Source organism: Bubalus bubalis, chromosome 19 (genome assembly GCF_019923935.1).
Source record: "Bubalus bubalis isolate 160015118507 breed Murrah chromosome 19, NDDB_SH_1, whole genome shotgun sequence".
Lineage (NCBI taxonomy): Eukaryota > Metazoa > Chordata > Mammalia > Artiodactyla > Bovidae > Bubalus > Bubalus bubalis.
The window spans coordinates 58,823,715-58,848,698 of record NC_059175.1 but is presented as its reverse complement, the minus strand read 5'-3'; the positions used below and the strand labels follow the sequence as shown (position 1 = coordinate 58,848,698).

At 44.8% G+C, this 24,984-nt stretch overlaps 1 protein-coding gene and 1 long non-coding RNA gene across 9 annotated transcripts in view; one reads left to right on the top strand and one right to left on the bottom strand.

Annotated features, from left to right (window-relative positions):
• TRIO (trio Rho guanine nucleotide exchange factor) overlaps positions 1-24,984 on the top strand; it is a 362,508-nt gene that overhangs the window by 5,726 nt on the left and 331,798 nt on the right. The window lies entirely within an intron of this gene.
• On the bottom strand, positions 3,551-5,199 carry LOC123330643. Of its 2 annotated transcripts, XR_006546696.2 has the most exons (3): positions 4,997-5,199; positions 4,464-4,582; positions 3,551-3,821 (listed from the first exon to the last, which is right to left on the bottom strand). It is a non-coding gene; the product is annotated as an uncharacterized LOC123330643 (long non-coding RNA). The 2 variants fall into 2 exon arrangements; XR_006546695.2 differs by lacking the exon at positions 4,997-5,199 and having other exon boundaries at positions 4,464-4,601.

Here is a 24,984-nt window from a genome sequence, read left to right as displayed (position 1 = left end):
CTGGAGAAGGAAATGGCAGCCCACTCCAGTACTCTTGCCCGGAGAATCCCATGGACAGGAACCCGGCAGGCTACAGCCCTTGGGGTTGCAAAGAGTCAGACATGACTGAGCGACTAAGCACAGCACACACACACTTGCATTATAGGCTACTGACTTCTTTGATCAGCCACACCGTCTGCTCTTCGCTGGGAGGACTGTGGAGCAGTCTATAGGGCAGATCTTGTAGTTTGGAAGGATCATGCTGTTTGGGCTCTGTCATAAGTCAGTACAGTTTAGCAGTTGCCCTGACAGACGAAGCTGTAATGAAAACTTTCTTGGTCTAGGGTACTTTGGGTTAGTGGTGTCCACATGAGTCAGTCAGGCTTATTTTCTTACAGCCCATAGCCCTGTGTGGACAGTGATGAATTGCACTTAGTTTCTCTTTAGGAGGGGTTTCTGTAAGGTCCTGCCCACCACATGGCCTTCTTCTCTTTTCCTTCCAAGTACTTGGTATATTGCTCTGTTCCTGTCCCACTGCTGGGAAGGGTTAAGGCCCTTCCTTCACTGTTTGCTGCTCTTGCTGGCATTTACAAGAGTAGATGTGAACAGATGAACTGTGGTACATCCATTCAGCTGATGCTGCGTGAAGGAAGGCTGCCTCCAAAGGCTGCATAGGAGTCCACTTGTATGACTTTCTCAAAGAAATAGAACTGGAGGGACAGAAAAGCGATCGGTTGGTTACCAGGAGTTAGAGCGGGGAAAAGGGTGACTCCAGAGGGGCAGTGTTGGGGGGTGTTTTGAAGGATGATCAAAGTGTTTTGCATCCTGGCTGTGGTGGTGATTCTGCATATTAAAATTCATAGACCTGAACACAGGAAAAGAAATCCATTTGTACTGTATGTTAATTTAAAACATAACATTAAACAAAGACTAGCTACAAACTGAGGAGAAGGCAATGGCACCCCACTCCAGTACTCTTGCCTGGAAAATCCCATGGATGGAGGAGCCTGGTGGGTTGCAGTCCATGGGGTCGCAAAGAGTCGGACACGACTGAGCAACTTCACTTTCACTTTCATGCATTGGAGAAGGAAATGGCAACCCACTCCAGTGTTCTTGCCTGGAGAATCCCAGGGATCGGGGAGCCTGGGGGGCTGCTGTCTCTGGGGTCGCACAGAGTCGGACATGACTGAAGCGACGTAGCAGCAGCAGCAGCTACAGACTGGGCAAAAACATTTATTACAATTCAGATGAGGAATTATACATGAAGGATTGAAAAAGGGTTTCCTCAAATCAATAAGAAAGGCAGTCCAAAAGGGAAATAGACAGTGCAACTACAGAATGGCCACACACGTTCAAGGAAATGCAAATACAAACCGTGAGACACAACAGAAGCCAAGTCTAACAGAAGTAATTTCTCAAGTTTAATTTCCTAAACTTGAATAAAACTGAGTAATTTTGGAAAGACTTCTCCATTTATTTTAAAGATAGTAATAGTACAAGCTGGGTTTAGAAAAGGCGGAGGGACCAGAGATCAAATTGCCAACATTCATTGAATCAGAAAAAGCAAGAAAATTCCAGAAAAAACTCTACTTCTGCTTCCTTGACTATGCCAAAGCCTTTGACTCTGTGGGTCACAACAAACTGTGGAAAATTCTTAAAGAGATGGAAATACCAGACCACCTTACCTGTCTGGTGAGAAACCCGTATTCAGGTCAAGAAGCAACAGTTAGAAAGGGACATAGAACAACTAACTGGTTCCAAATTGGGAAAGGAGTATGTCAGGGCTGTATATTGTCACCCTGCTTACTTAACTTCTATGTAGAGTACATTATGTGAAATGCCAGGCTGGATGAATCACAAGCTGGAATCAAGATTGCCAGGAGAAATATCAACAACCTCAGATACGCAGATGATACCACCCTAATGGCAGAAAGTGAAGAGGAGCTAAAGAGCTATTTGATGAAAGTGAAAGAAGAGAATGAAAAAGCTGGCTTAAAACTCAACATTCAGAAAACTAGATCATGGCATCTGGTCCCATCACTTTGTGGTAAATATTAATAGAAGGGGAAAAAGTGGAAGCAGTGACAGATTTTATTTTCTTGGGCTCCAAAATCACTGTGGATGGTGACTTTAGCCATAAAATGAAAAGACACTTGGTCCTTGTGAAGGACAGCTATGACAGACCTAGACACCGTATTCAAAAGCACAGGCATCACTTTGCTGACAAAGGTCCGTCTAGTGAAAGCTGTGGTTTTTCCAGCAGGTGTGTATGGATGTGGGGTTTGGACTATAACAAGCTGAGCTCTGAAGAATTGATGCTTTCGAATTGTGGTTCTGGAGAAGACTCTTGAGAGTCCCTTGAACCTGCAAGGAGATCAAACCAGTCAGTCTTAAAGGCAGTCTACCCTGAACATTCATTGGAAGGATTGATGCTGAAGCTGAAGCTCCAATACCTTGACCTCCTGATGCAAAGAGCCGACTCATTGGAAAAGACCCTGATGCTGGGAAAGATTGAAGGCAGGAGGAGAAGGGGGCGACAGAGGATGAGATGATTGGATAGCTTCACCAACTCAATGAGTGTGAATTTGAGCAAACTCTGGGAGACAGTGGAGGACAGAGAAGCCTAGTGTGCAGGCTTGGTTGCAAAGAGCTGGACAGGACTGAGCGACTGAACAATAGATGGACCTAAGGTGGGACCAAACTTTCTGTAATGTCTAGGGTTAATCTGGGGAAAGGTTGAAGATAGTTATTGGGAAATAGAGATTCTTTTATTAGATTCTGTAAGAAGCATAACTTGAGAATCCATTTGACAAGTCTGCTGACTTAAAAAAACTAGATGTGAACAGTCACCATTTTCCCTGCTTTAAATTTCCCCACTGTGCTGAGTTTTGCTGCTGTCCAGAAAGAAAAAGAGTAGCACAGGCAGAGTGGTCTGCTGTGCCTTGACATTCCTGGTGTTAAAAAGGGAATTTCTAGGAGGGGGTGTTGTTCCTGCATAAATAACTGTGTGAGATCATTCACCCTCAGTTCATGGACTTTCCTACATGTAATTAACTCTGAAGCTGTGTATTTCACAGTGTTGATGGTTAAGCAGTGAATTTATAAAGTGTTAGTCTCCCCACTTAAAGACTCATAACCATAAAATGAAGTTGTTCTTGAACTTGAGAAAAACACAATTCAAATTTAAAAGTATAACCCTGGAATATTTTTAGATAGGTTTTGTTGGTGTCTCTTCAAGTGTGGTCGCCTGTGTGTATCTTGGAAAAGTAAAAATCCCCACTTTGGAATTCTGTGAATGGGAGGTGTCAGTGCAAGAAGAAATGAATATGTCAGAGACTGATAGTTGAAATCTGTTTTTTTGTTTTTAATTTTTTGGTCACATGGCCTGTGGGAGCGTAATTGCCCGATCAGGGATCCAACCCCTAGTCCCTGCATTGGAAGTGTGGAGTCTTAACCACTGGACTGCCAGGAAAGTCCTTGAAATCTATTTTAAAACAACCCTTGTTTCTTAGTATATGTGAAGTGGAATGTATAAATAACATGTGTTTTAGGGCAAGATGTTTTAATTTGAGTTTGAAAATTAGGCTTATGAAAAGTCTGAGAGGTTGGTCCGAACAGTATATACAGTTTTTCCATCGTTGATTGCTTTCTTCACTTCCTCTTCTCATTCTGATTCACATCTTTAAGGATTCCTCTTTCCTTCGTTACTGCTGCTGTTGAACATCGGGCCTGCAAACCGGAGTAGGGCCCTCCTGGGCCATGTGGATTCTGCAAGTTTTATGTTTTCTTACTTGCTTTTACTCTTAGTTAATGCTTGTTCTTGACATCAGATGCACTAGAATCTGCAGGAATAACAAAGTGCATGTTATTTATTTATTTTTATTAGTTTAGCTTTTAAGAGATAAGGACCAAAAAGTACCATTCCTCTGTTTATTCTGAGGGTGCACACAAATACATTGGGAAGCAGTGCTTTGATTAGACTGTTGCTTTAAGTATTTCTGCTGATCTAGAATCAGTCCTAGAATGAAATCTCCAAAGTCTAAATTTTCTAATACTTTACCATCCTAATAACAAATAGATTCCAGGTGTCTGATACTAAACAGATGTTTCTTGCTTGTAGATAGCTATTCAAAAAAAAAAAAATTGTGATTATGAGAAATCCCTTCCAGCCCTCACTGTCCTTTTCAGTACCACAGTGATGGTAGCTGGCACCCAAGGACCCTTACCAGCTCCAAAAAGCCAGATTGCACTGAGGCAGAGTGTATTTCACACGTTTATTCGGGAGTTACTTCACCTCCATCTAAACGCTGTTGCTCTTGCCCTAATATATCTTGGGTCCGGAAACTTTGAGGACCGTCTCTAATTGGATGGTTTCCAGGCCATCCGTTTCCTTCATGTGACAGTTCCGTTCACGTGTCTCCCTCTGGGAGAGCAGCTCCTCGCGGGAGTAGTGAGTTTCAGCATTCTATGAGCTGGCCATGTACCTGTTTGTGTCCAGATATTTGACCGCAGCCTGCGAGATGCAGATTCTGCTGTGTTCTTTGCTGGGCATCTCTCATCTCCATGGCATCGTTTATAGGTCCTGTCTCAGCCCTGCTGATTGCTGAACACACAGAAGGGGACAGCCTGCAGGTGAGATGGGACCTGTCCCTCCCTGAACCACATTATTGGAGACCTCTGACTGTAAACCCTACGCAGGATTAAGGTGGGATGATGGTAAATTGCCCGTGACAGCTTGTACTGTGGATTTGGGGCTGTTTGTGGGGAAAATGGGATGGCGGGCAGTCGTGGAACCGCGCGCTTGCTGTAACCTAAGTAAGTATTCAGCAGCAGCTGCCAGAGCGATATGGGAGGCCAGGACCCCCAGTCCTCGGGGGTCAGCTAATATCTTTGGAGTTAGGCTCCACAGAGGGTCAAGTAAGTGCATGCAGAAGCAGTAACCTGCTTGTAACGTCAGAGGGTAATATTTAAAATGCCGTGTTTGTTTCCTTCCCCCCAAAACATTATGAACGCCAACCTTGTCCTTCAAGAAAACCTTGTGAAGCTCTCTCTTAACTATTATCTCTGTTGCTGCTACCACCTGAGGGCTTGTGGGTCTAGGTGCACGCAGGTGTTTTATATACGTTTTCTCATGTAAAATCAGATCCCCCCACCCCCTCCAGCAGGTGGAGGCTATTTCTGTGTTCGGATGAGGATCTCAGCCTCTGGGGAGGTTGAATGACTGCCCCAGTTTGCACCGCTTATGAGGGCTTGGGCTGGAATTTAAACCCACAGCTGCCAGACCACAAAACCCCCACATTGCCTTTTCTCTCCGATGGAGGGAAAGAGGAGAAATGACCCTCCCTCCATACAGCATCTCACAAGGCCTGGTGTTGTAATTGTCAGATTTTAAAACTGAATGTGTACATCCTCCTGTGTTGAAAATGGAAGCTGTAATTTACAAGTCTCACACTGAACAAAAGTGGAATGACAGATTCTGGGATAGAGCAAGCACTTTTTCACTGTAGTCTGAGCTCCGTGATTTAGCTTCTGTACCTTTCCTCTTCTCACCTGATGAAAGCTGATGTTCCTTCTTACATAAATAACCCCAGTAACCCCAGCTGTCCTGCTGAGATGGTTTTGAGTTTTGCTGCTTCCAGTCTGTCTCTGTCTAGGGAGGACTCGTGTGGCCGGGCTGGTCCCCACTTCCCTGGCTGTGGCCACTTGGTCTGAAGCGGGAGGAAGTCTCAGTGGCCCTCAGGGTTGGTGGAGGGAAGTTTGGGAAGGGCAGGGAGAGGCTGGCTGGGGAGGGAAGTTTTCCAGCCATTGGCTGTGTGTATCACATTATAAAGAATTCCCGGGCTTCCTTTCTAACTGAGGAAGGTTGCATGGGCGGGGGCGTGGGGTGGGGCCCTAGACCTAAGCTGCTTTTTCAGGGGACAGTTTTATGAGGTGGGTGTGGTCCTTCCCTGGCTTCTTTCTAGAGCTGTTTTGTAGCTTCTCTTGTCTTTTTTGTTATTCATGGAAATGTACGCATAGATGATGAATGTTGTGGTCACGGGGAACAGAGACTTACTTCCTGCCATCCTCCTTTAGTGGGATAACTTCTGGGCATGTGTTCTAGGTTTTCCTTTCTGTGGGGTGCATTTCCATTAGGTACACCTCACCTGTCTCCCTTACAGTGTATCACCGGAAGGTGAACTATCCTCTTAAAATCTAATTTTCCTTTCTTCGTGGTTTATTCAAGGAGTTTGAGATTTTTTTAGTTTTTGTTTAATTGTTGCTTTAAAAAAATTCTACAGTTAAAGTCATATTGGCTTACTGTTGAATGGGAGAGCACGTGCTTTTGACATATGCTGTTTTAGTTGATCTTGATTTTAAACCAGCACAGGAGGTACAAGGCTCAAATTCATATCAACTTAGTCAAGTTGAGATTTCACTTGTATGCATCATTTCTGGCTGTTCAGTTGGTTCTTGTCTTCATGGTTGATTGCATTTAAAGTTTGTTGCAGTTTTTTCTGCAGGAGGAGATGGCGGATGAGTTTATTTTGAGAAACCAGTTTTCATGTTCAGAGAGGAACTCAAAATCCCCAGTTGTTACTATTTCACTGCAGGAACATCACCTCCTCCTCCCCTCCCCCTTCTCTGGATATGTATACACACACACATACGCACATATATTTGTATATATTAAATTTAGATATTATTTTGTATCTGAACCATTTGAGAGTAAGTTGCAAGGTGATGTTGCCCTTACCGCTAAAGGGTAACTCCACAGTATTTTCTCAGAGCAAGGACATTCTCTTACATAATGACCCAAATTAGGAAATTAATTTTTATTATCTAAATTTTCTGACTTCAATAAAATTTTACCAATGATTCCAGAAACTCTTGGTGATTAAAAAAATCTTGGTGGTCCAGCATTCTATCCAGGAACACATACAATTATTGATAGATTTAGTCGTCATGTCTCTTTGGTTTTCTTTAATTTGGAACATCTCCCCAGCCTGTCTCTTTTGTTCCCTGGAAGGTTCTAGTCCGTTCTTTGGAGGACGGTCTCTCGGTTTGGGGGGGGGTTCCTCCTGACCAGGTTCAGGCCATGTGTGGCCGACGGAAGGGCTGAGTCTTTCCCCTAACGCCCCATGGGGGGCCCAGCTGTCACCTGCCGTCTGTGAGATGTCCGTTCAGTCTTCTGATTCAGGGGTGACTACCACTGTACTGTTGGCTTGTAATCAGCATCTTGTGAAGAGAGAATTTGAGACTGTGGAAAATCCTGTTCCTTTGCTGCCTCTAATTTGCTGGTTATCTCCATTGCTGACTTTTGCCCGAATCAGTGATTATGATGATGATTTCAACCTGGTGAGTTTTCTAGCTTCATTACTCCTTCTGTGCTTCAACCGTAAGGGCAGAGCCTCTCTCCATGCCGCACTTATTTATTTCTGTAAGTGTGGCTTTACAGATTCCTGTCTTGTTGTTCAGTTGCTAAGCCGTGTCTGACTCTGCGGCCCCAGGGACTGTCTTAGTCAGTGGGTTATAATCCTTGGATGTCATTACCTAGCTTGATGCTCAGTTGTTCATGATCTGGCCAGTGGTGTCCTTTCCGACTGGCTCCTTTATCTTTTGTGACGTGTCCCCATCATTTATGGGGCACTTCCTTATTTTCTGACACAGTGAAATGTCCCAGGCTTCTGTTCTTTCCTGACTCCAGCCCTGAAATCACCACTTCTCCAAGGAGCCCTGGTTGATTTTAGCAGAAGACAGCATGAAGAAACTCATTCTGGGCACCGAGTGTGCTTATGCTACAGGGGTGTTACTGCTTCCAGAGCCTCTCAGTGCACAGAGCCAGGAATCGGGGAGTTTGCGTCCACACGTGCTTATGTGCACACACACACACAGCATCACATGACACGTGCTGTTCTGTGCACACCTGTCTATAATAAAAACCGAGTTTGTATACATGCCTCAATTCCAGTCCAGTACTACAGACTGCATTTCAGTCTTCCCTTTCCCAAATTTGTATGTAATTCCCTTCTCTGAAGTGAAGGCTCCTTTTATCCCCAACGTCTGCACAGACTGACTCAGTCCTAGAAAATGCAGAAAGCAATTTCGAAATGCTAAGCCATACCACTGTGATAAACGAACCTACATCTTCAAGTTGAAACTGTTCAAATCGGCAGTTAGCGGTCAGCTTCTGTTCAGCTCCGTGCCTTGTCACTTAGTCACCCAAAGAAAACAGATGAAGTCATAGGCTGGAACTCCCCCGAGGCGTGTTTAAGAAAGAGCTGCCAGACTCGGTCAGCAGCTCGCTTTCTGGGGATGTTGAAGCACAACGGTGGAAAATCAGGAGTTGCCAAAAAAGAAGGGGAGATTAATTTCTAATAAGTGTGGTTTATAAAGCCGACACCTGTTGTGGGCAAAACAGTTGATCATCTTCATCTCCATGTACGCTTTGCCGGAAGACAGGAGGGAAAAGGAAAAAAGTGTTGAGATACATTAAGAGTGAATGATTGGACGCAAGGGATGGTCTGAGAAATGGATGGGTGTGGGTGGAGGCTGGGGAGGGGGTGGTCTTTTCTCAGGAATCCATCACGTGCTATGTAGAGGAGGGAGCTGAGTGTGTGGAGTAAGTCATGAGTCACGACTTGCGAGACTTGCTTGCTGCCCTTCATTGATTAAATGTTTCTTCCCAGAAACCACCTCTGGAGTGTCTGCATTAGTGCGGGATTTCTAGGAAGTGTCTTTGGGCACTCAGTTCTAGAAACTGTGGGCCACTGGGTGCAGATCTCGTTACAGGCAAGATGAATTTTTGCTGTTCAGAGTTTTGCTCCATTAAATGATGACACAGAAAGAACACGGGCTCTTGATTTGGGGAGACAGTGTCAGTTTCCTTTGTTGCACTGTTTTCTGTGCCTGTCCACATGCTCCTTGAATGGTCATCTGGGAGAGTCAGCCTCTGTACCTGTACAAGCCCTTCCTACAACTAGACAGTTCAGCCAGAGAGAATAATTTGCTTGTTAATGCCCTAAGAGCGAAAGCCTTTTTGTTTGGAAAGTTTAGAGAACAAAAGGTCATGACTGCTAATGGGTTAAGCATTCTGGGGGAAGGGCTTTTGGGTGCTGAAAATGTTATGGGATTACCTAGTGGCCGGTGGCTTAGCAGTCAAGAATCTGTCTGTAGTGCAGGAGGCGTGAGTTCAGTCTCTGGGTGGGGAAGATCCCCTGGAGAAGGAAATGGCAACTCACTCCACTATTCTTGCCTGGAGTATCCCACGGACAGAGGAGCCTGGCGGGCTACAGTCCATGGGGTCGCAGAGAGCTGGGCTTGACCGAGTGCACACACATGATGATGAATATACTAAATATACTAAAGTCAACTGCACACTTTTTTTAAAGGGAGAATTTTATACTATGTGAGTTATGTATCAATAAAAAGGATACAACTAAATTGGCAATATTTCAAAGTCTTAAACAGCTTCATTTATTGAGTGCTTACAGCCACCAGCTATTTAATTTTCACAGTCCTCTGCAGGGTAGGCAGTGGCATCCAATTTTGTACCCGAGGGAGGGGACTCAGAGGGTTTTAACTTCCTGCAAGTCAGTAGCTCTTAGGGCTAGCCTGGAGGATCCAGGCACGCAGTGGTCTCCTGGGCAGGGTCCCAGGTAGACGGAGTGTGCCGGCAGGGTTTTCTCCTGCTGTACCCTGCATATCACACTGCGTGTGGGACACCTTCCAGGGAGCTTTCTTTGGTGTCTGAGGGAGGAAAATAAATCACTCCTTTCTGAAGGAGGGCCTTGTAGATAAGATCTGATTGAGCTTCTGTTGTGTTTTGATGGTGTGTGTGTGCTCAGTCGTCTCAGTCGTGTCCAACTGTTTGTGACTCCATGAACTGTGGCCCACCAGGCTCCTCTGTCCATGGGATTCTTCAGGCAAGAACGCTGGAGTGGGTTGCCATGCCCTCCTCCGGGGGATCCTCCCCACCCAGGGATCAAACCCTCATCTAGGTGCATCTCCTGCATTTTGGCGGAATTCTTACCATGGAGCCGCTGGGGAAGGCCGATTTGATGGTATATTTGGTCATTTCTTAGAGAACGTTGAAGTATCTATCCTGTTTAAAATTTCGGGGCATCTCAGTCAAAAAGATAAGGACAGGTTTTGCTCCCCTGTAGGTGGTGTATCTGTGGCCCTGAGGGCACAGCTGAAGTGGTTCAAACTGGTGATCGCACCCTTGCAGCATCCTGGAGAAGTTGAGGGAGAGGCTGCATGGTGCCTGCTCCCACTCAGAGTGGCCGCCAGGGTTCTCCTGCTCATGTGAGTTCTCCACCCTTGGATATTGGAGTCAGCGCTGATCGCTCGCTCGCGCGCGCGCGCACACACACACACACACACACACACACACAACCAGCGTGTTAGACTCCAAGACAGAAACTGTATCAATTTGCATAAAATCGCATATGCTCTGTTGCAAGAATTTTCATTGTGCCTGTTTTAGAATTGAGTTGACACTTCATACAGGGTATGTGAGCTTCACTTAAAAGGAGATGTCTCAGAAAGAAGAATTTGTGTGGCTTGACATTACTTTTGGGCATGGTCCCCGAAAGAAAGGAACCATGGAAGACGTTTTTTTTTGAGCATTTTGAAACCTTTTCTCCTGCTTCCATACATTAAAAGCATGTAAAGCAGGTTGGAGTTTTGTCTGCTGTGTTGCCTGCCTGCACTGGGGACCAGAGATCTGGTGGAACAGGAGCCTTCCTGCTGGGTGGTGACCTTTTTATGATGTTTGGTCTGTCATCTTTGTTTCTCTGTTTCAAATGCCTAGCTCAGAATTGCTTGGCACTTGAAGTGGTTTTCATCTTCACAGGACTTTATGGGCATTGTCTAATGTACATGGCACTGTGTAATGAATGAGCTGTTTATCCTTTGATCTGTGTCAATATGCCAGGTGCCATACAGCTGGAGAAGACAGAAATAATATTCTGGCCAGCGGGAGTTTGTATCTCTAAAGAGGCAAGGTGATTAGCAGGTTCTCTCTTCTGGCCTCTTTTGAAAATGTGCTGAGGAATAATTTAGAAATTAAAAGGACAAGAGGTCATCAGTGAGCCCAAGTCCACCTAATTGGAATTGCTCTCAAGGTGAAAATGAAATTTGAGGCGCTCTTGAAAAGACCAAGTCGATTATCTCTGAGTTACGCATATATATTGACATACATAATATTTCTCCTGTTTACAGATGAGGACTTTGCCAAAGCTAGGGCAGAATTATTTTCAGTTCTCTCCGTACCAGCCCGAATCCTCTTTTTCTTTGCCTGGGGTGCAGGGATATGCTTTGTAACCGAAGCTACCTGAGAGGCACAAGTGCAGTTTTCTGAGTTTCAGGCCTGATCAGTCCCCCTGCCCTCGCTGGGCTGGCCTCAGGGGAAGCTTCTAGACCTCTTGCCCAGTCAGCTGCTCGAACCCCATCGCACACCCCACGCTGTGACCCTGCCGTTGGCCGTCTCTGTGTTTGGTGTTCCCTCCTATTCTGGGTTTTCCTAACTGCCTCAGCTTAGGTCACGCATCACTTCCGTTAGGAAACCACCCATGTGTCTTCTCCTGGCCTCGTTGGCTGGCTGTGTTGGCGTAGAACCTCGTATAGACCGCGTTCTGGTTCTGGGTCTCTGGGTTGTGGTTGTTTTCTGTGAAGATGGGCTTGCTGGTCTCTAGCCTAGGGCAAGCTCCAAGGAGAGACGCGGTCAACGCTGTTTGATTCACTGGTCCTTAACCCAGCCTGTTGGAGAAGGAAATGGCAACTCACTCCAGTATTCTTGCCTGGAGAATCCCATGGACAGAGGAGTCTGGTGGGCTACAGTCCATGGGGTCGCAAGAGTTGGACACGACTTAGCGACTAAACCACCACCACCACCACCACCCCAGCCTGTATCAGAATCACCCACAAGGTTTAAAAAATGACAGAATTGCCAGCGATTCTCATTTAGTAGTTCTAGAATAGGGCCCTAGAATCTGTTTTTAATCAAACCCTACCGCTAATTCATATGCACAACTAGAGATAGCAACCTTGAGTTACACCAAGGTGCACTTGCTGGTTTTGGTTGCGGGGCCGTGGCCAGTTTTGGGTAATACGCTCGGTGTGCAGACCCTTTCGCTTACATGCCTGGAGGAAGTGGAGAGACGGAGTGAGGGCCGCATGTGACGGGACAGCCTTCCTGTGGAAGACTGGCCCATTGAGGAGCCGGCCCACCAGCCTGGTTGTCTGCTGTGTGAATAGGCTGCGTGCACGACTGGCCTTCCAGACTCACATTTGAAGTTACCGTGTTGCCATAGAGATGTTATGTAGTGTTTAAGGAGAGTAGAGAAATCATGTCGTAAATTATCAGCACAGATGGCTTGTACTTTAACACTCTCCTAGCCCGTGTTCTTTGTACTAGTACTTGAGAACGCTTGAAAATAACAGTTCTTACTTTGTTTTTCACCTGTAAAAATGGCAGAGTTCATACGGTGATTTGAAATGGAGTTTATCGTTGCCACCCACAGACACAGTATACGAGGGCAGTGACAGGTGGGCGAATACCTGAAAACATTTTAGGAGTGGCCTCTTTACCTCTACTTTAAAAACTCACATGTAATTTGCTTCCCCCCCACCCCCCGCCCCCAGTCCACTTAGATTTCATACTCTCCCTTATTATTATTTTTAAAATTTTTATTAATTAAAAATTTTTTTTCCTTTATTTAAGGCTGTGCTGAGTCGCTGCTGCTGTGTGAGTCCTTGCTGCTGTGCATGCGTCGTTGCTCATGCTGGGCATGAGCGGGGTCTGCTTTCTACTTGTGGAGCTTGGGCTTCTCATCATAGTGGCTTCTTCTGTTGCAGAGCGCAGGCTCTAGGCACCCAGGCTCAGTAGTTGTGACTCGTGGGCATGGATGTTGTGGCGTGTGGGCCTAGTTGCTCCACGGGGGATGTATGATCTTCCTGGACCAGGAATTGAACCCGTTTCCCTGCATTAGCAGGTGGATTCTTAACCACTGGACTACCAAGAAAGTCCCCTCTCCCTATTATTTTGATAGCACTAGTCAGGGATAATTTTTATCTCCTGGCTTGATAGTAAAAGGACTATAACAAGATCGCTTAGATTCAGGCAACACACTGACTTTCAAGGTGTTTCATGTGTGATTGACAATATAAAGGGTATCTTCCATAAGAGACCTCTTTGAAACTTTTTCCTCTTCTGTTTTAATCTGTGAACTGACGGGTCGCTCTTAAAGATTGCATCCCTCATCAAGGAAAATTATTCTTTCTCTCTTGCAGGGAACTGGAGTTCTGAAATGTGCATGCATGTAGGCATATACACACACATATACACTCATGCACGCTTGTAATTTACATTGTGTAAATGAGAGTGAATATATATTTAAACCACTTTAAATTAGCAAATGATAGTCCTATTAATATAATTTTAAAATTCAGTAAAGCTTTTTTTGATTTTTAGGTACTTGGGGTTAGTTACACACAAGAACATAATTCTTAGATTTTTTTTTTTTCCCCTCACATTCTGAAAGTATCCAGAATTAACAGGCTATCCATACATACATTTTCATGAATCTCATTTCTCATTTCTGCAAGCAGTTATTTGCAAATAATAAAAAATTAACAAGTAAGTTTTCCAGTCTCCAGATAGTTCCTGACTGGCTTACATGTGAGTGTGACGTTAACAGTACAGGGCACTTCTCCGTGACTCTCTGTCTGCCTGTGTAAGTGCTTTTTATGAGCCTGTGCTGCTGGTACGGGTGGTGGTTTCTGATGCTGTTTGGTGGTAGAACAGGTAGGTCAGTTGTGAACCCAGCTCTGCTGGATGTAGTCATTCCTTCAGGATGAATCATTCAGATGACTTGAGTCTTTTGACACCTCTGTGTCAGTGCTGGAAAATTTAACAGCAACAACAAAAACCTTGGTGATTATATTGGAAAGCATCTGAAAAATAATCTTACCAGGGGCCTCAGAGCCGTTACAGGAGCAAGGAGGGAAATGTCGGGAGTTAAGTCCCAGTTTCTCTGAAAAGCATGGCACACCACTCGGCAAGGTTGGCTCAACCTCCTGGGAACCGTCCTCTGCCAGTCTGTTGGCACTGGCTTGAATGAATCAGGGTGAAATTGCCCAATTATTGAAATGGATGGCTTAAGGGGAGGTTATTTGGCTTGTAAACCCACCTGTCATGGTAATGAGGCAAAACTGATGGTAGAGTCTGCTCAGGATCCGATTTACATCAAGGGCAGAAAGGCTTCTGCTGCCCAAACCCAGGATCTTGTCTTCCCGAGATTGCTTTATGAATGTTTGGACAGTGCCCTCCTGGCCAGTGGGATTTGGAGAGTCACTGGGTAGCTTTCCATGAACTTCCTCCTCGTTAGCAGGTAAGGTTCATCTTTTCCCTCTGGTCAGAGTTGGAACGAGTCCTGTTTTATTCCTCTTGGTGAACCCACTGGCGTTGGTGTGCTTGTCTGTTTCCTCTTCCCACCTCTAAACGCATCTCTTTTTTGCTGGCTTGTTACCTCTGCAGGAGGAGTTTCCTCATGGCAGTGTCTGCATGTTTAACCCACGTTCAGCCTTTTACCCATAGTGTCCTGAGGTATCGCTGTCATCTTGCCTGTTGAATTGCTTGTTAGAAACACTGAGGACATGTGTGGCCCCCAGAACCGTGGGCAGCAGGACAGCTTGGCCCTTTCCAGTTGCACCTGGCCGTGTGTGGCCATGGAGCTCTCTGAAGGAAGGATGCTCTCAAGGCAGATGAATGAACACAAGCTCCCCCACCACCCCCAACTTCCCAGTAGCTGTATTTTATTTCATTTTTCCTGTTGACCATCCATCTTTCTTTGGGAGGCTCTTTGTCTGGGTGTCCTTCAGAGGGACTTTCTTTAGGAGACTGACTCGCCCAGAGGTCATTCTCACAGCCTTAGTCCTTCACAAGCAGAGCCCCCTCTGCGTTACTGAAAAGTAAGCTTTTCAGAAAGGCCCCTGAACCCTGTAAATAGCTGTCACCAGTGCCCTCCTTTGGAGCTGCGTGTCACTCTGAGGCCTGGGTTCATCCACCCGTCCTGGGTTTTCTGGCGTCTAGACGATGTCAGGTCAGCTAGAATGGGATGGATGGTGGCTGCCAGGGGCACACGCCCTGATTCCGGACCTGGTGAAGTAACCAGTGCCTTTCTTCACGAATCAGACTCTTTTCTTTTTTAATCCCCTGTTTTCTCATTTTTTTCCTGCCTCTTATGTCTCTTCTTTGATCACTTTAGAGTGACTGTGCCGCGCCCGGGCCATTGCTGGACTTGGCTGGAGGCAGATGAGAGTTCGATTTCTGGGTCAGGCACTTAGGAGCATCCACAGCGAGGCTCCCCTTGAAGAGTCTTGATAAATAAAGCACTGGCACCCAGGTATAGTCTCGGACTGGGAGAGCAGTGATGCCCGTGGAGCACCCTGCCCTGTCCCCAGGCCCCTCGTGTGAGTCCCCTCCTGCGGGTCCCCTCCTGTCTCCTGTGCCTTTTCACCTGGCAGCACCCCTGACTCTGAATCTTTTTCTACTTGACACTTTTTTTTTTAATTGTACTGTATGCCATACCACACAGGATGCAGGATCTTGGTTCCCTGACCTGCCCAACTCTTGGCGACCCCATGGACTGTAGCCCTCCAGGCTCTGTCCGTGGAATTTTCCGGGACAGAATACTGGAGTGGGTAGCCATTTCTTTCTCCATACTCGACGCCTCTTTAATCACAGGTATATCTGATGTAAAACTGGCACGGGATGATGATCTTTGCTAAACTTTGTTTAGCAAATAAAATACCACTAGTTCTGATTTTGGGGGTAGTTCGATTCCTCCCCCTAAACTGTGGTATAATTACTCATCATGATTCATTTGGGCTCTGTCACCCCAGCGTCAGGTACTTTCTTCCTGATATTTTATTTTCTTAGCTGTCATCGACATCGAGGCTAAGCTTCACTCATGGTTGTATCCCTAGCACCCAGCACCCAGCACCCAGTCGGTGCTTAAACGTTGGCTAGAGGAACAGGCAAGGGCACGCACATCCGAGGGCGGGAGGCAGATGTTGGCTCAAGGCCCAAGTTTCTTTCTGGTGTTAACATCCTCTCTTGTGCAGGACGGTGGGAGGAAGAGAGCCGGCTTCTGCGCCTGGGGCCTGTGCGTGCGAGCAGCCGGCCCGCCGGGCAAGGAGAAGCAGTGGCCTCTTTCCTTGTTTGGCTGTTCTCGTGTTTCTGCATTGACCTGCTTACTGCTGTTTACTGTTGAAGAGTTAGCTACTTCTCCAGACCCACGACGCCTCTCCCACTTGGACTTGTCTCCTTGCCATCCCCAGCTCCATCTAGCCTGGCCAGACTCAGCCGATTCCATGTCTGCCAAGTGACTACTAGGTTTGATCAGTTGCAGAGCCGAGTGGAGAAGCATCTTTTCTCAAGGTTTCGTTTGAGATTGGGATCTAGTTGCTGGTGAATGTTTTTGTTCTAAGGAGTTAATTTCCCAGTGGGTAGACCGAGGAAAGATCGCGTTGGGGAGTGAGAGTGCTGGTTTTCTAAGCTCTTGGGAATGTTTTCTTAGCTTTCCATCAGCCTGCTAAGAAAGTTTCAGGTCCTACTCGGCCTTCCCTTTTCCATACCTCGCTTCCATTTCTGAGATTTCCCCTCCCCTCCCTTTTAAGGCTTTAGTTACAGGAATCTGAAAACAGGCCACAGGGCCTTTTAAAATTATACACATCAATATGAGGCCAACCCAGTTTTTCATAAATAGGTCAAGCTGTTTTTGCAAAGTTGGGTTTCAAAAACACTCTCTCCTTTAAAAGAAAGAGGTATTTTAAGGAAAGATGAGCCCCCGAGCAGGCAGGCACAACCAGCATTCAAAGCTCAACTGTTGTCAGGGCCTGAGACTCCCAGCTGCAAGGAGATGCTGACTTCTGGGGCCTGTCTTGGATGGACTGCCAGGTGCCACAGGCATTAATTCCCAAAGGAGAGTCTGCCCTGGGCCACACGTGTTGTCGGGCCAGGCTGGGCGTGAAGAGGAAGGCGGGTGGCAGACCTGTAAGGGGCTCTGGGTCCCGGAGAAGCAGCTTCTGAACTTGGGCAGTGAGGAGCCAGCATTGCACCCAGGGAGGGTAGCGGAGACAGATTTTCTTCAGTTGACCAAGTATTCTTGCTTCATTTAACTACCAAACATTTATTTCTTATAGAGAGAGCAACTTAAACATGTCCCCGAAGTTCATTTTTTACTGATGGTTGTGCTTTCAATCTCTGTTATCAGAATCAGCTGATAGCAACCTGATGTTGAGAAGGCATCTGAACGGTAGCACCTCAGGGGAGGGGAGAAACCACGGTGGGACTTGCAAGGAGGCGCTTCACGCTTATTTGAGAATAGATACCCTTGAAGAATGGTGGTCATCTCTGGCGTGCTCTTTGGAAAAGTTTCTTGGACTCTGTTTTATGTTTGTAAGGTTGAGAAGAGGTCTGACTAGCTGTGAAGACTGTGTTCACAGGTGTAAACATTCACAGTATCACACGTGAGAACATCACCCCTCAGTCATGAATGGAACCTTTATCACGCATCTCATGGGCCTCATCACCCGTGAAGAGTGTGCTCACCAGGTGTGCAGTTCACCACCAGGTTTTTTTGTGCTGTTAACATAGGGACTCTTGAGAGTCCTTTAATCTGCAAGGAGATCAAACCAGTCAATCTTAAAGAAAATCAGTCCTGAATATTCATTGGAAGGACTGATGCTGAAGCTGAAACTCCCAATACTTTGGCCACCTGATGCAAAGAACTGACTCATTGGAAAAGACCCTGATGCTGGGAAAGATTGAAGGCAGGAGGAGAAGGGGACAACAGAGGATGAGATGGTTGAATGGCATCACCAGCTCAAAGGACATGAGTTTGAGTAAACTCCAGGAGTTGGTGATGGACAAGGAGGCCTGGCGTGCTGCAGTCCATGAGGTCGCAGAGTCAGACACAACTGAACAACTGAACTGAACATAGCCTCATGCAGGAGATGCATTTTAAGTTTTACCCTGCTGCTGCTAAGTCGCTTCAGTCGTGTCCAACTCTGTGCGACCCCATAGACGGCAGCCCACCAGGCTCCCCCGTCCCTGGGATTCTCCAGGCAAGAACACTGGAGTGGGTTGCCATTTCCTCCTCCAACGCATGAAAGTGAAAAGTGAAAGTGAAGTCGCTCAGTCGTGTCCGACTCTTCGCGACCCCATGGACTGCAGCCTACCAGGCTCCTCCGTCCATGGGATTTTCCAGGCAAGAGTTTTACCCTAAGTTCCCCCAAATAGGGAGGCTCCACATAGGTGAACTAAGTAGACGCTCCACAAATGTGTTATGCATTACATTTTTAAAATAGGAGATTCTCCAATGAATCTTGAGTATATTGCAGTAGAATATGACTTATAAAGCCTGGTGTAGATCTCATTTTTTTCCCTTATACTTGATTTTCAAGCTGATTTCTACTCCACAGTTTCATGCACTGGAGTAACTTGCATTTATGTTGCTTCGGGTCCTGTGTTCCAGCCCCGGAGAGTCTTGTGTAGGCTCCTCTGCCCCTGCTCCCGATTCACAGGCTGCCCTCTGAGCCAGGCTTTAGTCAGTTGGGTTTGTTTGGCTTCTGTGACTTGGTGGGTGCCAGGGCTTACGAGTTCATGCCACCACTTGGCAGTAGGCATGTTTAAATTCATGTTCCCGTATGTCCATGTTTTTTCATTTTAGTTACTGGTTGATGTCTCAGCCTGGTAGTTGCAATAACCTGTGTTTAGAATTGATGGTTGGAAATGTCACCAGGAAACCCAGATCTGTGTGGCGTTGCTCTCCTGGGGCAGGCCGTGGCCTTTCCCCCCCGAGGTGGGACCAGAGAGCCTCAGAGCAGGAGGGCCTTTGCCAGCCTCCCACCCGGATCTGAGAGCCAGTGGTCACTGGGTGCCCTCTGCAGCCGGCACCCTCAGGGCTACTATAAAGAGGGTTAGGTTCTCAATGCTTACGGTTTGAGTGTTTTACTTTTTAACTAGGTTATTTGAGGTGAATGTGTGGATTAAGTTTCTTGTTCTTTGTGTAGGACAGAATTAAAGGGAAAAATCTAAGCCATCCTGGTCCGATGATTTCGTTCATCACTCCTGTTACAGTCTTCATGGGTATTAGGACAGATTTGTTCTGTTTTTTTAAGAAGGTCCCCATTTTTATATTTTTAATATTTATTTATCTGGCTGGCCCGGGTCTTAGTTGCTGCATGTGAACTCTTAGTTGGGTTATGTGGGGTCTCTTCCCCTGACCAGGGATTGGAGCCTGGCCCCCTGCATTGGGAGCATGGAGTCTTAGCCACTGGGCCACTGGGGAAGTCCCCCCGTTTTTTATTTTCATGTCATGCTTTTTATTTTTACATCATATATTTACTTCACACAGTTGTGCTTGATGGTACCAGAGTCGTATTTTTAAGAAAGTGTTCCCACGTTGCCATGTCCTTTACTTCTGCAGGATGATGTCATTTCTGATGATTGATCACTAATTGGTATGTCTGAATAGCTCTCTTTCGATTCCAGGTATTTCTAGTGATTTTAAAATGAGAAATTTTCTTTCAAAGGTGGGAAATTTGGGTTATGACTCTGACTTTACCACTGAGTCCCAGGAAATAGCTTGCCCTGTTTCATAAATTCTTTATATGTTGGCGTCTCTTGAGGGTGATTATTAAGTCTGTGATGTCCTTTGTTTTATTCAACTGGAGTGCTCGAGTTATCATAAAATGCATGTCAATGAGATATGCTGTAACTTGCATTTGTTCTCTGCAGTGGTGGAAAAAAAAATTGTCTTCTATACTTAATTATGGTTTCTCATATTGGGTTCATAGTGAGTTCTTAAAAACTAGGATCACCCACTAGTTGATTGAAATCTACTTTTGGGAAATTAAAAGTGATAAGTACTTAATGCTATTTTAGGATTAGCTTGAAAATGTTCTGTAAGTTGATAGCACTTGGATCCCACGATAGTGGTGTCACCAGCTGTAGAGTGGTTTGGTTATTAGACAAGGTGTTTTAGAAAGGGTTTATTATTAAAAACAGGTGGTGGCCAGCTTTTATAGAGGAAAGAGAAGGTAGTTGAGAAAAGCAGGGTTCCAGGTGATTGAATGGTATGTAGATGAAGCTGGGGAAGGGAGAAGGAGGTTGCGGGGTGGGAGATCAGGCCATGTGTTAGGGATTTAAGGAAAGGCTTTAAGCGGTGGTCTGCAGCTTTTTTGGCAGCAGGGACCGATTTTGTGGAGGAGTTCTTCCCACAGGCCCAGGGGAGTGGGGGTTGGGGTGGCTCAAGCACGCTGCAGTTCCTGTGCGCGTTACTATTATTGCATCAGCTCCACCTCAGGTCATCAGGCGTTAGATCCCCAGGTGGGGACCTGCCTTACAGAACTCACTTATAATACTGGGGTGTATTTTCTGTATTTCACTCAAACCAGAAGTTCCTATTGTGACATGTTTTGAATTTTTAAAAAAGTTTCATATTAGACACATTAAAGTTTTTGTGGTTAGCTTTATGATGTAGATAATATTTAGCTTTTTCCTTTTTTAAATTAAAAAACACATTCCACGGAGAGAGTGTAGTAATTTATATATACCAGGGTTAAAAAACTTTGCTTTTATTTAAAAATTTGATATACTTGCTTTCGGTAATCTTTTACTAGTCCCTGAATCCTTCGCCGTTCAGTTTTATGATCTATTTTATTTAAAACAGTCTTTAATGCTCACTTATTCATTCATACATCACACATTTCTTGAGCACCTACTGTATGCTCAGCAGTAGGTAAAAGTAAAACCTAAAACCTTTCTTGGAGTTGATTTGAAGTTCTTGAGAGAGAATATTATATACATAGAAATGTATTTTATCACTTTTCAACCATTTGCATTAAAAATATGAAGGTTTAAACACCTATTTTAACTTGCTGTATAATTTCAGCATTTGGTGAAATGAAGATAGAATATTAGCAATTATAATAATAAGAAATTAATTAGAATGTGACCCTGTTTCAGCATTCCAGTTATTAAATTCTGTCTAGCCTTGCCCTGAAATCAAACATCATAAAGGTATTTGGGGGAAGGATTGGAGATCTTTCCAGGCCTGGAGTAGTAAAGACACAGAGAGTGTCCAGAAGACGCAACCAAGTCTGATTTACCCAATAAAATAAGTAAGTCAGACATCTGGTTTGTACTTCAGTTTGTATGACCACAGAGAAAGAACTGATTGATGTTCAGCAAAAGCTGTATACATGGCAGATTATTTATACTGTTGTAAAAGAAATAAAACATTTGGTAATAGCTTGATGCAGATATAGTGCCATTATAAGAAAGGCCTGTTGCTAAGTCTCTCATTGTTCACTCTAAATAACTGGTGGTGGTGTTTGGTCGTGAAGTTGTGTCTGACTCTTCTGCGACCCCATGGACTGTAGCCTGCCAGGCCTCTTTGTCCATGGATTTTCGAAGCAAGAATACTGGAGTGGGCAGCCATTTCCTCCTCCAGGGGGATCGTCCCAACCCAGGGAATGAACCCGAGGCTCCTGTGACTCCTGCTTTGGCAGGCGGGTTCTTTACCACTGAGCCACCAGGGAATACTCTTGACTAAAACTACAGGAATGCCAATCTAAATGTTTCAGCATTTGAAAGACTCTAAAATTGTACCATTTAAGGTAATGCTGGCTAGCTAAACTTTGTAACATTTGATTGTATACCCTAAGCTGAAGAGCCCGAGGTCAGAAATAGGCGGTCTGAATTATTTGGGATAATGGAGGACAAAGGCAGGCCTTAGCCAATAGCTGCTCTTCTGTCTGTCCTGTCTGTTTCATTGCTCTGCCAAGCACAGATGGAAATCGCCCACAGAGACACAGAAAGCTTGCTGCAGAGTAATTGTTTAGTAGACCAGAAGTGTATCTGGAACCTGATGAGGACTGGTTCCTTGCTGTTTCTGGTCTGAAACCTCTGCCCTGATGATAAGGTTAGAAAGTAAGAAATTAGCCCTTGCTAATTCAGATTAAAAAATGCTGGCATCAAAGCTCAGAGGGTTTGTGTTGTTTTGTGGATATAAATGAGAAGCGTCCATCTCTGTGACTTTGCCCTCCTGTGATGGTCAGCATAAATCTAGAGCCTTGCTTGTTGTTTGCAAATACAGCATGAGGGACAGACCCCCAGCAGTGACCACCAAGGGCTCTGAGTAGGGCCACTGCAGCAGAGTGAAGCAAAGGAGCCTGCACGCTGGCCCTTCAGCCCCACCAAGGTGGGGATTCTTTGTGGCCTTTGGGGAAGAGCCCCTTTATAATGCTGCTGGTTTCTGGGGAAGTTAGCTCTAGTTGCCACCCATCCCTGCTGGCCGTGGTGTTTCATTGTTTGCACTTGAGGAGTTACATCACAGCCCGGCATATACTTCCAGGGCCTGACTTGGTGAAGGATTTTCTGGCTCCTGGGGCAGCAAAGGGAATTTATCCAAAGCTTGTGGGGCCTTCAGTCTCTGGGGAGGGAGGGGAGGTGGCCTCATCTCCTGGGGAGGAGCTGCTGGAGGAGGGAGCTGGTGCCCTCTGACAGAGCTGCACTAAGGCCTTTCCTGTTTCCCCCTCGAGTCTTCTTTATGTCTGTCTACCCACCCAGCCTACTTTACCTTGCTTTCATACCTCAAAGAAGGGATTGACTAGCAGCTCAGAGAAGTTGGTCATCTGGGGTCAGGGGCACACACAGGGCTGCCCTGAGTCCTGGCCTGGGGAAGATTCTGCTCAGAGTTTATGGTCCCCTGCTTAAGAACCTGGTTCTCAGTGACTCTTAAGACATTTGCTCCAAAGGTAGAGCTCAAAAAGCAAGTAAGTCCAGAGTACAGAGATTTTGGTCTGAAGTGAAGACCCGTGAACTTGGATAGAAAAGACGTTAATTGCATCTTTATTTTTCCCAGCTCTCCAAGTAAATACAGTATTTCTTTCCATCGTGAATGTAATGCAGTGGTTGTGGCAGCACCTGTGACTTGTCATCAGTGGACACCACAGATATTTTCAAATTCCGTTACATGTGCTTAACTGCAGAGGTCTCAAAGTTTCCTTAGTGCTCAGCACTGCTTCAGAATGTCAGTGGTTACTAGACTGGCTGCTACATCTTACTGTTTCATGTGTCCTAAAGAAGCACAGAAATACTTTAAAGTCTTTAGATGACTTCGAAAAACATAAATGGTTTTCTATGTAACTTTCTTGTTTTTCTTTTATGTATTGGTACATAGTATTCTGAGAAGAGATCCAGTAAGTGTCTCCAGACTGCCACTGGTTAGAACTCCATGACTTCCAAAGAGTCGTGAGCTGCAATTGGACCACAGTTTTCTTCTTAAGGCTGTCAAGATGAAAATATTTTCTACAAGGAGCTTTCCAGTTTCCTTCTAATTTTCTCCACTCTCTACTTAGAACACACTTTCCACAGTTTTTACTTAAAAAATTCTTTAAGGTTTAGGAGTGGAGTCCAATTCTTGTTTCTCCTTTGTGTAAATTGTATGTTCTTTGGAGCTGAAGATTCTAGATTATTATGGTATTAAAATTCAGTAATATACCAGCATAAAACTAGGTCTTGGCATGTAACTTCAAGATGTGGAAGCAAGATCTGTTTGATAAACCTCAGTTTTTCAGGATTAGATATGATGAGGGCTCAGTTCACTTAAGTCTGCCTGGGCATTTTGAATAAAACTCATTTTATCACACTGACAACTGTACAGATATTTTGGGCGCCGCCCCCCCCCCCCCCCCAAACAATGTGGTAATGTAGGCTCTGTCTTGTGTAGTTGACCATCAGTCCACTTACATGAGCTTAGCATAATTTATGAGAGTCATGAAAATATATAGGATATGTTGACACCTGTGTGTGCTGGTTGGGGGAGATCACACTTATGAGAGCAGAGTTCACAAAATACCGTGTTACAGTAAAACTGTATCTTTGCATCAGAAATACTGATATGTTATTTTTTAGAGGTGAATAATTTTAAATGAGAACCATAGTTCTCATTAAAAAATACATTTTTATGCCAGTTCTTTATAAAACAGAGTTCTTAAAAATTCCTGTTTATGCTTTCAAAGATGATTTTAAAAGTTAGATACATTGAACCTTTCAAAAAATAATATTTTTGCTTAATGCCAAGTAGTCAGAGCTAGCCAAAGCATTTAATTCTTCTTTACATTGGGAATTGGGCTGTAAGTCCCACCTTTATGGCCATTGAACATTCGATGCAAATATTGAGAGAATTGATATTGAATACATTAATGTAATAAATGCAGTGGTCTTCTGAAACACTTGACCATTAAATTCAGTTTTCACAAGGGTATTTTTAGATGAGCAGAAACAGCCCATTTCCCATACTTTCCTTGTGGCTAGTTTGTCCCGTGAACCCTGCCCTGAGCTTTGAGAGAGGAAGATGCTCACAGCAGTGAGCACACAAGGACACCCCGGGGCAGGGGATTTATTCAGGAATCCACTTAGGTGTTGAAAAAAATTAATATTCATGTATTTAAAACTTTCATAAATAAATTGCCACGTTTACATTTTGTTTTCTGTGGCTTATATTTCACACATTTAATGATTTCAAAGTTTAAAGATCCCATTTTATTTTTTGTATAATAACTGGAATATGAATATTTTCAAACACACAAAATTTCATATGAAAATTTCAAACACATGGAGATCTTGTTACTGCCCTGCTGCCTTTCTGGCACTCATGTGAATTTCACGCTGCTGGGCTCTGGCTGTCCTGAAGCTTGGGGCACTAGAGACGCACCTTCCCTGCTGGAGCTCCTGTCCTGGGACCTGGGGATCTGGACGGCCCAGAATACTGGGCATGCTGCCCCCCGTTTACTAAATAGGGAAATATGTATAAATATATGTTTATATATATAAATAATTATAATTTAATAATTATTAAACATATTATTAATAAACATAATATAATTATATGTTTATACATATAAACATATTTATATATTATATATAATATATATTTTTGTATAATA